The sequence below is a fragment of the Bufo gargarizans genome, chromosome 7, assembly GCF_014858855.1.
Source record: "Bufo gargarizans isolate SCDJY-AF-19 chromosome 7, ASM1485885v1, whole genome shotgun sequence".
Lineage (NCBI taxonomy): Eukaryota > Metazoa > Chordata > Amphibia > Anura > Bufonidae > Bufo > Bufo gargarizans.
This window is the reverse complement of record NC_058086.1, coordinates 173,939,139-173,955,670: the sequence shown is the minus strand read 5'-3', so window position 1 is coordinate 173,955,670 and position 16,532 is coordinate 173,939,139. Positions and strand designations below refer to the sequence as shown.

Here is a 16,532-nt window from a genome sequence, read left to right as displayed (position 1 = left end):
ACATTACCATTCTAGTCATTACTGCATACATGATTTCTGCTAATAAAATATAAAATGTCAAATACCCTGATATCTAAAACTGTGGCGCTGTCCATAATACAGCACAAGATATCGCTTTACAGGCCTCATTCCTATAACTTGTATACAGTGACATATAGGCCACTGACGAGTGTTATATACCTATATTGCCAAATGGTCCTTCTGTCTTCTCCACCATTTATTTATTATGTGCCTATAAAGGCAGTTGTAATTGTGATATTCAAAGTATTTGGTGCTCCTAATACCACTAGAGATGAGCGAATTTCCGCTTATGAAATTCGTTCACACTTGATTTGTTTGTAAAAGGTGAATTGCATTATTGATTCCGTTACCACGGACCATAACATAATTCTATGACAAAATGCCTTTAGAGGCATTCCGTTATTCATTCTGTCATAATAGAAGTCTATGGCCTGCATAACGAATCCGCCCTGTTTCCATTATGCAGGAGAGGACTCCCCTGTATAATGGAAATGGGACGGATCCATTTGCAACCCATAGACTTCTATTATGCCTCTAAAGGCATTCCGTCATAGAATTGCATTATGGTCCGTGGTAACTGAATCCATAACGCAATTCTGCTTTTACCAGTAAACAAATCACAAACGAATTTCATAAGCGGGAATTCGCTCATCTCTAAATACCACGTTCCAGAGCTTGGTCTGATCACCCCTATGATGTTCCCCGGTCTTTATTGGGTAACATTAGTTACAATACATTCCCTACAATTAAGAGGCTCGGACACATTGTTAGCTACCTCATGTATTGACTCATTTATTAACAGGCCAGTGGTTTTGAAATGGCCCTGATGATGGTGAACCCCCAACTCATCCTTCAACACTCAGGAGAGGAAAAACCCCCTAGTGGGGGAAACCTCCAGGGAACCATGGCTGAAGGACTGCCCTTCCCCTGGGCAAGGGGGTAAAAGCCATCATTTGAGATGAGGTAGCTATGGAAAGTCCAGGTAATTGTCACATCCAGTATTTGGAAATTCTGCTAGATGTTGAATCCAGAAAATCCGGTATTAGGAAAGTCCGGTAAAATGGCACATACAGTATTGAGGACAGAGACCAAGCCTGGAATCTGCCTCTTGATCCAGAAAATTCATGTCCAGCAATCTCATGATGGTTTCAGTTGTCTTGGCGCTCCACCCCTTGAATCTTATTGGGGGTTTTCAGGGTCCTGGGTCTTTTCTCTCAGGCCAATGGAGACACCTTCTCGGGACAACGTTAAAGACAAACGCTGAGAAAAAAGAAGACCATTAATTATTAAACAGCTCTATATAATATATTACTTCTCTGAAATGTTTCTGGAGCACATTAGACCTTCACACGGCATCTACTCACCTGGAAATCTGTATAGTTCGTTAGTTGGTGTATTATCAGGCCAAGGAATCCAGTCCACTCGGCCACCATGCCTGTCCTGGTGTAGATCTGCAGAAGACAAAATAGAGGATTAGTGCCTGGCGGTACTCACCAGGGACTCTATATGGAGTGAGATGGGAAGATGGAGGTGAGATAGGAGCTTTTATATTAATGTTACACAGGAAAGATGTAGATTATACAAGACGGTGAAAAGTTGCATGAACTCACCTCTTCACATCGGCCAGAACATAGCTGGAAGAAGCCGATGGTCATACACACAGAAACTGGAAGGACATGTTAAGGACAAGTAACAGAATTAATTCTATTATTATAGTGTTTCCTATACTGTGATGTCTGATCTGTGCTACAATGGGGTCAGAGGAAGTGAATAATCTTAGTTGCCAACAGTCCCAAATTTGCCAAAATGTTTCCAAATTTTCAGAGACAATCTCTCTGTAAATTTGGGTTGTCCTGGGCCGAAAATGGGTGGGGCTTAGTTAACTCCACCAATGAGTGAGCGTGACCTGACAATTTAAGGGGGTGGGTAGCTTGACCCAAATTTACTAACGGCAGCAATGATGGTAAGTACGTATGTGTAAGTGTATCCAGCACACAACATGGCACTGTACCAGTCAGCTATAAGAGGATACAGGTCAGCAGGGCCACAATAGGCACAAAGGTTGATGCCAATCTAATGTGGCATAGGCGGCGACTGCTGAAGGATTTCTTGTACAGGCATACAGCTTGACCTAGGTTGTAAACGGCACAAAAGACAAATGCCGGTCCTGCGCCGATCCTGTGGACTGTAGGACTCATCCTCATCTAGAACCAAAGCAGAGGAATAAATGTCATCAATATGGACGTCATGAAGATCTGAGAATACAGAACAGCAGAGGCTGCAGGTGGTGTAATTATACAGGGGCAGTAATACATAAGAATAGTCACCAGGGCGCGTCATTGTATTTATACACATCTCTTGACTTCAAGTTATATCCCCTCTGTATTACTAGTCCTGAGACCTCTGTATATAAACTTACCGAAACTATGGCGGTCCCAATGGTCCCAATGCAGCCCATCCATGCAACGACATAGAGGATTCTCTGGCAGATGATATGTCGCCTCTCTGATTGTTCAGACCGGATGATCATGAACCGGTACATGATGGAAGCGTTGCCAGCTCCTGAAATAGACAATACATGGGATCAGCTGGGAACGTCCATAGACACTTGTGATAACCTCCAGGACTCAGTAATGATTATAATCTCCAGTGATGGCCGCCGCTCAGCAGTGAATAGTGCTTAGGGAGAAAACGTCATCACTGAGGCTGGAGCCGCTGATCTCAACATGATGTTGTCTCTCTAAATCCACTTACCTAGAATGGCAGATATTAAGAAGACCACTGTAAAGACCACCGATTCGGGGAATGCTCGTCCCGTGTCACTGAGAAAGAAAGCAAAATATTGGGTGTTATTAGGACACAAACGGCAGCAGGATTGTGTCATGTCTTCTAATAGCAGAGGAGACTTTATTTCCTTCCATTGTAATCATCCTCCATAATATGATCTAATGTCCAGACACAAATAGAAGACAAACAACAATGGGGAAGATATTATGGAGCCGTTGCTCATAGCAACCAGTGAGATTGCAACTCTAAAAAATGATTAAGGAAGAGACATTTTCTACAAAAAGTTGCTTTTTGCACTCTTAAGCCATTTCCAAAAAGTGGGTGTGGTTTAGGTGGGTTTAGCAGGAGGGGGCGGGCCTCTGCAAACTGGCAAATTTCTACCTGAAATAGTTGGTGCAATTTATTTTTTTATTTTTTTGTGCATGGGGGTCAGAGATGCTCCTAATTTATTATGAGGCTTGTGCATCTCACTCCAGTGCAGATTAGATGAGGGCCGGGGCAAGAAACCTCAGTCTTCATAGATTCCCCCACCCCCAAATGTTATGTTTTCTATACTAACAATTATTAGATGGCGCTTATTAATAATCCACTAATAATAATGTAATAACTTTCCAGGAATAAACTGATAATAATACGGTAATAACAGTAATAATACTACAGAGGAATCCCGCCCCGTCCCCTCTTACCTGATGTAAGGATATTTTACATGGCCTGGGATGACAGTCAAGGCAATTAGGGCACAGAGGCCCGATAGCGTCCATATGACCCAGAGGAAAAGCAAGAATGCCAAACCCCGGATCTCCATGGCGCAAAGTCAATTATTCGCTAAGCGAAAGCAAGGATTTGCTAAGCAAAAGCACAAGCCGATCTGTCTCTCTCTATATCCAGAGAAAATCTGGCTGAGATAATGTCAGGCAGTGGTTTTCTAAGGCTCAGAACTCGGTGATGTCACTAGCTTCTGTGACATCATCACACCTTCCGCAATCTTATTGGTCCTCGCTAGTTTATTTCATTTCATTGGTTCTCCCTTCATTGTGACATCATCTTATATACTTGAATCTGATTGGTCCTCAGTAGTTTCTGCGATGTGATTGGTGCTTCAACCTCCATACATGCCTGGATCTGATTGGTCCTCCGTATTTCCAAAATTTATGCCTATGCTGCTGAGATGTTACTGGCTTTTCAAGTCTACTGAATAGAGAAGAAATTCTACTTTTATACATGTGTACCATATCACAACAGAATGAGTAAAACTCTGAAAAAGCTGTATGAGGAGAGATCTGCGGATCCGTCTGTGCTAAAGTAGCCTACGGACATGGATCACGGACGCGGATGACAATCTTGTGTGCCTCCGTGTTTTTTCACGGACCCATTGACTTGAATAGGTCCGTGAACCGTTGTCCGTCAAAAAAATAGGACAGGTCTTATTTTTTTGACGGACAGGGAACACGGCTCACTGACGCGGATGACAAACGGTGCATTTTCCAAGTTTTCAACGGACCCATTAAAAAGTCAATGGGTCAAAAGAAAATCACGGAAAACGGCAAACAAAAACGGTCGTGCGCATGAGGCCTTAATAACGTGGACAGGGATTTCATTATCAGTGCGAAGAGCCTGGATGTTTCTGACACTGCAATTAATCTGACATCTGTCTCAGGGACGCAGATCTGATCGTAGACCCATCTCTTCAAATCTCTGGCGTGGGGGGAGGGGTGAACGTCATAGAAAAAAACACGTGGAAATCAAGTCAGAGTTATGTATTCTTTTCCTCAATGCGGCCAAGATACTAATACCGAGGAAGTGGTTGCAGAAAGAACCTCCAACGCTGAAAGATTGGTTTCTGGAGGTCAAGAAAGTACAGAGTTTTGAAAAATTGAGGTGGACTCTAGCCCAAAATGTGCAAAGATTTGAGGAAACATGGGAAAAATGGACTACATACCTGACACCAGAAAAGACAAATATGTTCTTAGAGGACTGTGTTTAATTGTTTATTTGTGTTTATTTTGAGTCGAGACTAAACAGACTATTCTCTGTTTCTATACTCCTTAGAGGTCTGTACTTAGATCATTCTCTAAAAGGTTTACTAAATTGCTATTTTGACTGGTAACCATTATCTTCTCCTTTACCTGTTTTTCCTTTACTTATCCTTCCCTCCTCCCTCCCTCCTTCCCTACTCTTTCCTTGTTTGTCCTTTTTTATCATGTATCAATGATGTTACTATTTCATTACAATATGTATATGGATATATATGTATATTATTTGTCAGATATTTAGAGAAATCTTTATAATTATTCATTTGGAGTGATGTAACTCCAAGATATATATCCTTAAAATACCCTTAAAAATAAAATTATTTACACATAGCAAAAAACAATTATTTTTTATTTTATTTCCTGAGGATATTGTGTGCAGTCATACTAAAATGTCAGCGTCCTCTGAGACTGTTAGGTAACATTTGTCATCAGGGCCGTAAATAATATTTTTTCCTGGGGGGGTTCAGCTTTCTCAGATTATAAGAGTCATCATTAACATCCACAGATATCTCCCCCCCCCCCATAACAGTGTCCCTGACAGTGTCCCTATTGTAAGACGGACCCGCCGTTCCTTATGTAAGTGACTAAGTGAGCTACTTGTGCAAAGTATATGTACTACTACTATCTAATAATCTATCACTAACTTACTGGGACTGTCAGGACTCCAGATGCTTAGGCACTGGGCGAGTGGGCGGGCAGGCAGACTGGCTCCCTCTCTTCAAACACTAAAACTAGGCGGCCGTCGGCAGCGTAACGTGACGTCACTCACTACGTCATGCCGCAGGCGCATGCTCCTCCCACTTTATTAATGAAGGCGGAGCAGGCGCGTGACGTCGGAGTGAGTGACGTCACGTGGCCGGCCGCCGGGAGACGGAGTCACGGAGGCGGAGCAGTGGGGGTGGACTGAATACACTGTCTACAGTATGTGTCTTTGTGTCATAGTTACCATCTGTGCGGTCGCCGGCCCGGTCGGACACTAGTGCGGGGCAGAGCACAAGGGTGTGATTAGGGTGTGCCCAGGTACACCCGGCACACCCCATGCGCACGCCTATGCTGCATGCCCTGCAGCCTCTATCACCTCTCTGTGTGCCGCACTGCCGGCGCCGCTATTGCAGGCAGCGGCACGCCCGGGCCGTTCTCTGGCAGGTTAGGAGGACAGACACTCTGGGGGGGGTTTGAAGCCCCCTACCCCCCCCCCCCCTCCCTTATCCACGCCCCTGTTTTTCATTTCAAAACACCTTTCTTCTCTGGAGAGTCACACGGTACAGAAATAGAGGCTGTGAAGGCCGATGACACGAGAGCAGGATTTACCCAGTGACCTTCATTGACTACGTTACTGCAGGATGACCCTATTTTGGCCACCATGTCAGGAGCACTAGAGTCATCACAATGTTCTCTAGGATACGGCACCGCCTTCTGTAAATTAGTTTGTATGGTGACCATAAGGATATGTTTTTACTTAGAATTGACACCTCAGCTGCTGCAGAACCTCAACCATGGATTGGTGTATATATCGGACACGTATCTCATGTGAAAAGTTTCCTCTGAGATACCTATAATGCTGTTCTGTAGTAGATGGGGTGCAAAATGACTTTCCTTTAGCGTAGATATCCCTCAAGATTTTCATGGTTTGACCATAAGAACCAGGATTATAATGGGTTAAAATCATACTTGCCAACTTTTCATAGCCGAGGAGGGATTGATTGTGGCAAGCGAAATGTGCATTTTTAGAGCAAGGACCCACCCCTTTTTCAGAGGACCCACCCCTTTCCCAGAATGTTCAACCCATACTTATTTTGAACATACTTAAAGGGGTTGTCCGGGTTCAGAGCGGAACCCGGACATACCTCCATTTTCACCCCGGCAGCCCCCTGACAGGAGCATCGGAGCAGTTCATGCTCCGATGCTCTCCTTTGCCCTGTGCTAAATCGCGCAGGGCAAAGGCATTTTTTGGAGATCCGGTGACGTACTGGGGCTCTCCATGGGGCTGCCAGGAACCCCGGTGAAGTCACCGGCACTGATGGGCGGGATTTAGCGCTGCCCTAGCCAGTAAAACTGCAATTTCGGGACTGTTAGCAACTATGTCTGAAGTAGTGGGTCAAGGTGTGGAGCTGAAACTTAAAGTGGCCCTGGAAAAATAAAACTAAAAGTGGCCCCCAGGTTGTAGGTAGGTTCTGATTGACAGAAGGCGGATGAACAACACAGGCGGGGACAAGTGAAGTAGGTGGGGACAGCAAGATACAGCCCCTGCAAAACCAAATACCACAGTGCAGCACAAAATACTGTCGTCCCCACAGCAGTATTGAACAGCATCACTATCTTGAGGATGGTAATACAGTTTAATTTGGGAGGGCACTTGCAGCTGCCGGCCAAGTACCTGATGCTTCTAGCATTAATTAATGCTGAGAGGATAAGATCGTTAGGTACTTTGCTTGCCACAGTGAGGAGGGCTGAGGAAGCCCCCTTGGGCATCGGCCAACCAGGAAAATTCCCTGTAAGGTCTAAGGACAGTTTGCCCCTCTATGCAGTGGCGTAGGGATTGCCATAGCAACCGAAGCAGTGGCTATGGGGCCCTACGCGACTGGGGGCCCGCCCGTCCGGACCGCATAATTATTATTTTTTTTAATACATTACAGCACTCACAGGCAGCCAGCAGCCAGGGCCGACCGCCCGCCCAGTGTAGTGGGCGGGGCGCGGGCGGTCCGCGGCTCGATCTTGAGAACATGAGGTAGGCCGGCGGATGCGGTGGAGGGGGCCGGAACGGGGGCGTAGCGGAGGCGGAGCCAGGCTAGCACCAGCGCCGCCCGCAGACCGCAGTGCAGGAAAGGAATGAATTTCCCCGCCCCCTCCACCGCCTGAGTCCGCCTCCTGAGTCCTCCCACCCAGTCCCTCTAGTTAGTAGGAGGCGGACTCAGGCGGTGGAGGGGGCGGGGCCAGGCCGGGGGGGGGTTGTTACCTGTCCTGCTGTGGGGAGGAGGGACTGGGAGTGGGACTATGGAGGGAGACTGGTCCCGCCCAAAACCAGTCTGAACTAGTCTGAGGGCGGCGGGCCAGAGAGGAACCGGCTCATAATCAGTGACTCACTAGTCACTACTACTGCTGTCACTGAATGGCACAGAGGGGTGATGGCACCTACTTCTCCAGGCTGCCTGTGAGGACCAGACATCAGCTGTCTACAGGAAAGGTAAGTGTCTGTCTGTAGAAATAGTGTCTGTCTGTAGAAATAGGTGTATAACTACTTGTAAGTTCATGTGTATGTAATGTGTGTGTGTATATATGTGTATATATATATCTATATATATATATATATATATCCATGGAAAGGGTCAGGCAGCACTCCCTCAAGTGCAGATATAGCTGTGTGGGTGCCCGTGGTGGTCCCTCGATATGGGACAAATTCAGTAGAGAAAGAAAGTCCGCAGCACTCCTTCAAGTAAAAAAGTGTAATTTATTCACACATGTCAGACAACGTTTCGGTCCTCTCACAGGACCTTTCTCAAGTCAAGTGAACATAAAAGTGCATAGTGCAAAAATAAATACAACTCTACAGCATGACACAATCCATTATCAGCCAATAGAGTACTAGTGCACTCCCATTCATGGGTGGGCTACAATTCATATAATCAGCTCCGTCTGTTACCCTACACACCAGCATCAATCGAGGCATATCAGTGATACATTTAATGATAATCCACCATCATATGTGTACATAAGTGTATATAATAAAGTGAACCGTGCAGTTTAAAGACCTTGACTATATTACCTTGCCGCAAGCCTGATGGAGAACCGAAATAACTTGTGGAGAAGGCGTCTCTGCTTGTATCGGAGCACGCCACTCATCCGCGTCCACTGCTCCTTACTGCGCATGTATTCAACCCCCTTCTGTTGACACAGCCTCTAATAGTCATGCGTCGCCTCTAGGGTGGAAACGAACGTGATGACGCACGGCTGATAACGTCCAAGCGCCGCGCACATGCAAATTTGCGTCAGCACATAGACAAATCATACGCGACAAATCATAACTTTCTAGGGGATACCCTAGAAAGTTAGTAAAAAGACATGCGGAAAGGGCTAAAAACCCCGAAAACAAGACAGACTAATTATAGATTGCCGTTTGTATCATCATACAACGAGTTGAGTCCCGAAATTGAAAAGATAGTGAGGCGACATTGGGGTTTATTGAGTAGTGGACACCCCAATGTTGCTGCCTTTAAAAGTTCGCCGATGATGGCATACAGAAGAGCAGGCAACATCAGGGATAAGGTAGTACACTCCAAAGTACCAGACAAAGGACAATTGAGACAGACGTTTCTTAAAACAAGGCGCACGGGTTCTTTCCCGTGTCTGGGATGCGTGAACTGTAAACAGATGGTCAAGGGATCGACGTTCGCACATCCAGACACGGGCGAGACCTTTGACATAAGACATTATCTCACCTGTGATTCGTCATGGGTGATATATGTACTATGGTGCCCTTGTAAAAAATTATATGTTGGTGAAACCACTTGCGATTTGAAGACTAGGTTGAATAACCATAGACAATCCATTAGGAATAAAAGAAGAGATCTGCCCGTATCAAAGCATTTTGCCGAAAAAAATCATAAAGAAAGCGATTTGAAATTTATGATTATAGATCACGTTAAACCATTGGATAGAGGAGGTGATCGATTAAGCAAATAAAAAAAAACTGAGTTAAGGTGGATCTTTCGGCTGGATACCCTAAAACCCAAAGGGTTAAATGTAGAATTTAGGGTGACAGGAGGAATGGTTAGTTAGATACCCATTTTACATGACCTATGCTCTGATGTTGTCTGCTCTCTGTATGTGGTGAATTAAATGGAAGCTACAATGATCTGTTTGAGCTAAATATATATTTGTATGCTGACTTTTGCCTGTGCCGGGCATTCGATGGAGACGAGATAAACATGGGGTTATATGGAGGCATAATACTATTGCCCAAAAACAGTGCCTGAAGTAAGATGGTGGATATGGATTCGTGTGGGGGCGCGTATGATTTGTCTATGTGCTGACGCAAATTTGCATGTGCACAGCGCTTGGACGTGATCAGCCGTGCGTCATCACGTTCGTGTTCACCCTAGAGGCGACGCATGACTATTAGAGGCTGTGTCAACAGAAGGGGGTTGAATACATGCGCAGTAAGGAGCAGTGGACGCGGATGAGTGGCGTGCTCCGATACAAGCAGAGACGCCTTCTCCACAAGTTATTTCGGTTCTCCATCAGGCTTGCGGCAAGGTAATATAGTCAAGGTCTTTTTAAACTGCACGGTTCACTTTATTATATACACTTATGTACACATATGATGGTGGATTATCATTAAATGTATCACTGATATGCCTCGATTGATGCTGGTGTGTAGGGTAACAGACGGAGCTGATTATATGAATTGTAGCCCACCCATGAATGGGAGTGCACTAGTACTCTATTGGCTGATAATGGATTGTGTCATGCTGTAGAGTTGTATTTATTTTTGCACTATGCACTTTTATGTTCACTTGACTTGAGAAAGGTCCTGTGAGAGGACCGAAACGTTGTCTGACATGTGTGAATAAATTACACTTTTTTACTTGAAGGAGTGCTGCGGACTTTCTTTCTCTACTATATATATATATATATATATATACAGTATATATGTCCATATATGTAGTGAGTGCGTATGTGAGTCTGTCCATGTATGTGGTGAGTGCCTGTATGAGTGCGTCCATATATGTGGTGAGTGCCTGTATGAGTGCGTCCATATATGTGGTGAGTGCCTGTATGAGTGCGTCCATATATGTGGTGAGTGCCTGTATGAGTGCGTCCATATATGTGGTGAGTGCCTGTATGAGTGCGTCCATATATGTGGTGAGTGCCTTTATGAGTGCGTCCATGTATGTAGTGAGTGCCTGTATGAGTGCGTCCATATATGTGGTGAGTGCCTGTATGAGAGCATCCATGTATGTAGTGAGTGCCTGTATGAGTGCGTCCATATATGTGGTGAGTGCCTGTATGAGTGCGTCCATGTATGTAGTGAGTGCCTTTATGAGTGCGTCCATGTATGTAGTGAGTGCCTGTATTAGTGCGTCCATGTATGTGGTGAGTGTATGAGTGCCTCCATGTATGTGGTGAGTGCCTGTATACGTGCGTCCATGTATGTAGTGAGTTCCTGTATGAGTGCGTCCATTTATGTGGTGAGTGCGTGTATGAGTGCGTCCATGTATGTGGTGAGTGCATCCATGTGTGTGGTGAGTGCCTGTATGAGTGAGTCCATGTATGTTGTGAGTGCCTTTATGAGTGCGTCCATGTATGTGGTGAATGCGTGTATGAGTGCGTCCATGTATATGGTGAGTGCCTGTATGAGTGAGTACGTGTATGAGTGCGTCCATGTATGTGGTGAATGCGTGTATGAGTGCGTCCATGTATATGGTGAGTGCCTGTATGAGTGCGTCCATGTATATGGTGAGTGCCTGTATGAGTGCGTCCATGTATATGGTGAGTACGTGTATGAGTGCATCCATGTATGTGGTGAATGCGTGTATGAGTGCGTCCATGTATGTAGTGAGTGCGTGTATGAGTGCGTCCATGTATGTGGTGAGTGCGTCCATGTATGTTGTGAATGCGTGTATGAGTGCGTCCATGTATGTGGCGAGTGCGTGTATGAGTGCGTCCATGTATGTGGCGAGTGTGTGTATGAGTGCGTCCATTAAGTTTGGGAGGGGCCCAGTACAAAAATTTGCTGTGGGGCCCAGTCAGTTCTAGCTACGCCCCTGCCTCTATGGGTCTAATGACGCGGCATCCTGGTGCCAAATATAGTTAGAGCTCATGAAGGCATTCTTTCCAGGAGAAAGCAGAGATCCTGAGCTGTGCGGGATATTTGACAGCTCTTCTGGGAGTCCGAGATGTTGCCTTTTTTTTTTTTTGGGGAACATCCCGAACGTTTTGGAATAGTTGGCAAGTGTGGCTAAAATGAAGCTTCACCTTTTAACATCTTCTGACGTGTCACTTAGACATGTCAGAAGAAGTCCTTGATAGGGACAAATGGTCAGTGACTCCTAATGAATACCAGAATGCAGCGACCATGATGTTCCTCCAAGAACCATGCCCTTCTTCAGACTTGGTGATCTGCGGATCTAAAATTCTGTAGTTGGAAATATCACATTTGTAGAGCCTGTGTGACTGTAGTTTACCACCACCACCACTGGACCCCCAAATAAAGCAAACAAACATATTTGGTGGGCACCACACATTGTAAAGCTGCTTTAGATGTCTCAGCACCAGCCTTCAACATGGAAAGAAAATCACAAGTCATGGGTGAATTTACTGAGACTGGTGTTTCATACTACGGCTTTAATAAAAAATGCACAGGAGTAAGATTTGCCAAATTTTCTTATAGTGCAGGCCCCTAATCAAATTTGGCACATCTTCTAGAAGTCCGTGCACCTAAAAAACTAAATTCTGCCATAGTTTTGCTCTATAATTTATGTCAGTTTCTGGCTTAAAGGGCTTCTGTCACCCCACTAAACAGTTTTTTTTTTTGTTTTGTTTACTTATAATCCCTACACTGCGATTTATGCATACATAATCTAATTAATCATTTTGGTTCAGTAGATTGTGTTAAAAACGTGCTTTTAAAATATGCAAATTACCTTGCTACCAGCAAATAGGGCGGCTACTTGCTGGTAGCAGCCGCATCCTCCGATCCTAAAGACGCCCCCTCCGCATGTTGATTGACAGGGCCAGGGAACGGGATCGTCCTCAGGCTAGCCCTGTCTGCTATCAAGATCTCGCGCCTGCGCCGTAACGGTATTCAGTCGGTGCAGGCGCACTGAGAGGCGGACGCTTGCTCGGCCGCTCCATCCTCAATGTGCCTGCGCTGATGACGTCACATCTACACACGGCGCAGGCGCATTGAAGATGGAGCGGCCGAGCGAGCCTCCGCCTCTCAGTGCGCCTGCGCTGATTGAAGACAGGTGCGGCGCAGGCGCGAGATTTTGAATGCAAACAGGGCCAGCAGAGAACGATCCCGTTCCCTGGCCCTGTCAATCAACATGAGGAGGTGGCGTCTTTACGATCGGAGGATGCGGCTGCTACCAGCAAGTAGCCGCCCTACTTGCTGGTAGCAAGGTCATTTGCATATTTTAAAAGCACGTTTTTAACACAATCTACTGAACCAAAATGATTAATTAGATTATGTATGCATAAATCGCAGTATAGGGATTATAAGTAAAAAAAATATATAACAGTTTAGTGGGGTGACAGAAGCCCTTTAAATCACAGTAAATTTGTTGGGCTGCTGCAGAGTAAAGCTCTTAGCAACCAATCACAGGGCAGCTTTCATTTTTCAAGAGCACAGTAAGAAATGAAAGCTGTGCTGTGATTGGTCGCCATTGGCAACAACAGCAGTTTCCCTATTAGACAAGGAACTCTAGTCATTTCCTACTTTTGCTTATTTCTTTCCCCTTGGGGCCGTGTAAATAAGGAAATTTCATCTTAGGGCTCATTCACACAGCAGATTTTGCAAAGGCATTCCCTGACTGTAACTGTTCTTTTTTTTTTTCAATACGAATGCCGTGGACCCTCTCACAGTTTAGGCCCATTAAATGGAGCTTAACCGCAAGCTCACGCCGGGTTCCAGTGGCATCTAGCTGGACACCATACCGGGAAAGGACATATCCATTCTTCGCCCAGTCACGGCTACAAAACACAGTCGCATGGAGTGAAGAGCGGCATCACGTTGAAAACAATGGGAGGCAGATTCGGCAGTTTTTTTGGTGCAGAACCCGCTCCAGGCACCAGCCTCTGTACTTAACATGGCGCCTGTTTACGCCAGACGTAATATGTGAAGAATTTATTTGTTTGTGAAAGGAGTCTTAGTAAAATGTTTGTCTTCGAAATGTCACGGCTTGAAGTGCGCTGATAATTAGCATAAGTGAAGACGTTAGGTGTGAAGCCTAATGTCAGTAGGAAGCGCGCAAGGCTTGATATTTGTGTTCTGTGCCCACTGATGATGAATATGGATTTATTAACAGCTCCCGCTCACATAGGAGGCAGCCATTTTATCTACTGCAGCAGTTCACTGTGATGTAGAGTACAAAGTCACTAGGAACAAAAGCCAGATCATTAATCACCCTGAAACATGCTGGCTTCAATGGCGGAGGGAGATATTTTGGTACCCAAGCAATATATTACATAAGCAAAACCTTGTTACTATTCTAGTCATTACTGCATACATGATTTCTGCTAATAAAATATAAAATGTCAAATACCCTGATATCTAAAACTGTGACGCTGTCCATAATACAGCACAAGATATCGCTTTACAGGCCTCATTCCTATCACTTGTATATAGTGACATATAGGCCACTGACGAGTGTTATATACCTATATTGCCAAATGGTCCTTCTGTCTTCTCCACCATTTATTTATTATGTGCCTATAAAGGCAGTTGTAATTGTGATATTCAAAGTATTTGGTGCTCCTAATACCACTAGAGATGAGCGAATTTCCGCTTATGAAATTCGTTCACACTTGATTTGTTTGTAAAAGGTGAATTGCGTTATAGATTCCGTTACCACGGACCATAACATAATTCTATGACGAAATGCCTTTAGAGGCATTCCGTTATTCATTCTGTCATAATAGAAGTCTATGGCCTGCATAACGGATCCATTTGCAGCCTATAGACTTCGATTATGACGGAATGAATAAAGGAATGCCTCTAAAGGCATTCCGTCATAGAATTGCATTATGGTCCGTGGTAACTGAATCCATAACGCAATTCTGCTTTTACCAGTAAACAAATCACAGTGAGTTAATTTTTTATTTATTTTTTGAACCCACTGCCCACTGCGCCACCAATGTTTATTATACTGGGGGGGGGGGGGTGCACAAAATGTTTATTATACTGGGGGGGGGGCGCACTCAATGTTAATACAAATACAGGAGGCGGGTGCCGGAATGAAATAGCCAGCACCCGACCTCTATGATAGGGGGCTGCGATCAGCGGCAGTTAACCCCTCAGGTGCCGCTCCCTGTCATAGAGGTCGGGTGCCGGCTATTTGATTCCGGCACCCGCCTCCTGTATTTGTATTACAGGTCAGTTTTCTTCATTGGTGGCGCAGTGTCCACAGCCCCTCCTCTCCTCCTCCCATCCCTCTTCTTATTGGCGGAGGCAGCGGCAGCAGCAGCACAGGGGGGAGGGAGAGAGCCCCCCTTGCCTCTATGGAAGCGCCGGCCCTGCCTAAAGTTAGTTAGTCAAGGACTAGACTGAGTCAAGGAGAACTCCGGCGGCCGGCGGGTGACACCCCATCAGACTGGTGTAATCCGGTGCGGCCCGCACCCCCCTCGCAACGCCACTGCTATGGCCTGCATAACGGATCCATTTGCAGCCCATAGACTTCTATTATGACGGAATTAATAAAGGAATGCCTCTAAAGGCATACCGTCATAGAATTGCATTATGGTCCGTGGTAACTGAATCCATAACGCAATTCTGCTTTTACCAGTAAACAAATCACAAACAAATTTCATAAGCGGGAATTCGCTCATCTCTAAATACCACCTTCCAGAGCTTGGTCTGATCACCCCTATGATGTTCCCCGGTCTTTATTGGGTAACATTAGTTACAATACATTCCCTACAATAAAGAGGCTCGGACACATTGTTAGCTACCTCATGTATTGACTCATTTATTAATAGGCCAGTGGTTTTGAAATGGCCCTGATGATGGTGAACCCCCAACTCATCCTTCAACACTCAGGAGAGGAAAAACCCCCTAGTGGGGGAAACCTCCAGGGAACCATGGCTGAAGGACTGCCCTTCCCCTGGGCAAGGGGGTAAAAGCCATCATTTGAGATGAGGTAGCTATGGAAAGTCTGGGTAATTGTCACATCCAGTATTTGGAAATTCTGCTAGATGTTGAATCCAGAAAATCCGGTAAATGTCAAATCCGGTATTAGGAAAGTCAGGTAAAATGTCACATCCAGTATTGAGGACAGAGACCAAGCCTGGAATCTGCCTCTTGATCCAGAAAATTCATGTCCAGCAATCTCATGATGGTTTCAGTGGTCTTGGCGCTCCACCCCTTGGATCTTATTGGGGGTTTTCAGGGTCCTGGGTCTTTTCTCTCAGGCCAATGGAGACACCTTCTCGGGACAACGTTAAAGACAAACGCTGAGAAAAAAGAAGACCATTAATTATGAAACAGCTCTATATAATATATTACTTCTCTGAAATGTTTCTGGAGCACATTAGACCTTCACACGACATCTACTCACCTGGAAATCTGTATAGTTCGTTAGTTGGTGTATTATCAGGCCAAGGAATCCAGTCCACTCGGCCACCATGCCTGTCCTGGTGTAGATCTGCAGAAGACAAAATAGAGGATTAGTGCCTGGCGGTACTCACCAGGGACTCTATATGGAGTGAGATGGGAAGATGGAGGTGAGATAGGAGCTTTTATATTACTGTTACACAGGAAAGATGTAGATTATACAAGACGGTGAAAAGTTGCATGAACTCACCTCTTCACATCGGCCAGTACATAGCTGGAAGAAGCCGATGGTCATACACACAGAAACTGGAAGGACGTGTTAAGGACAAGTAACAGAATTAATTATATTATTATAGTGTTTCCTATACTGTGATGTCTTATCTGTGCTACAATAGGGTCAGAGGAAGTGAATAATCTTAGTT

General features: G+C 45.2%; 1 long non-coding RNA gene across 1 annotated transcript; it reads right to left on the bottom strand.

Annotated features, from left to right (window-relative positions):
* Positions 1–1,147: 1,147 nt before the first annotated feature.
* LOC122943518 lies at positions 1,148–1,671 on the bottom strand. The gene is made up of 3 exons (XR_006390874.1): positions 1,632–1,671; positions 1,386–1,472; positions 1,148–1,281 (listed from the first exon to the last, which is right to left on the bottom strand). It is a non-coding gene; the product is annotated as an uncharacterized LOC122943518 (long non-coding RNA).
* Between the last annotated feature and the right edge of the window lie 14,861 nt (positions 1,672–16,532).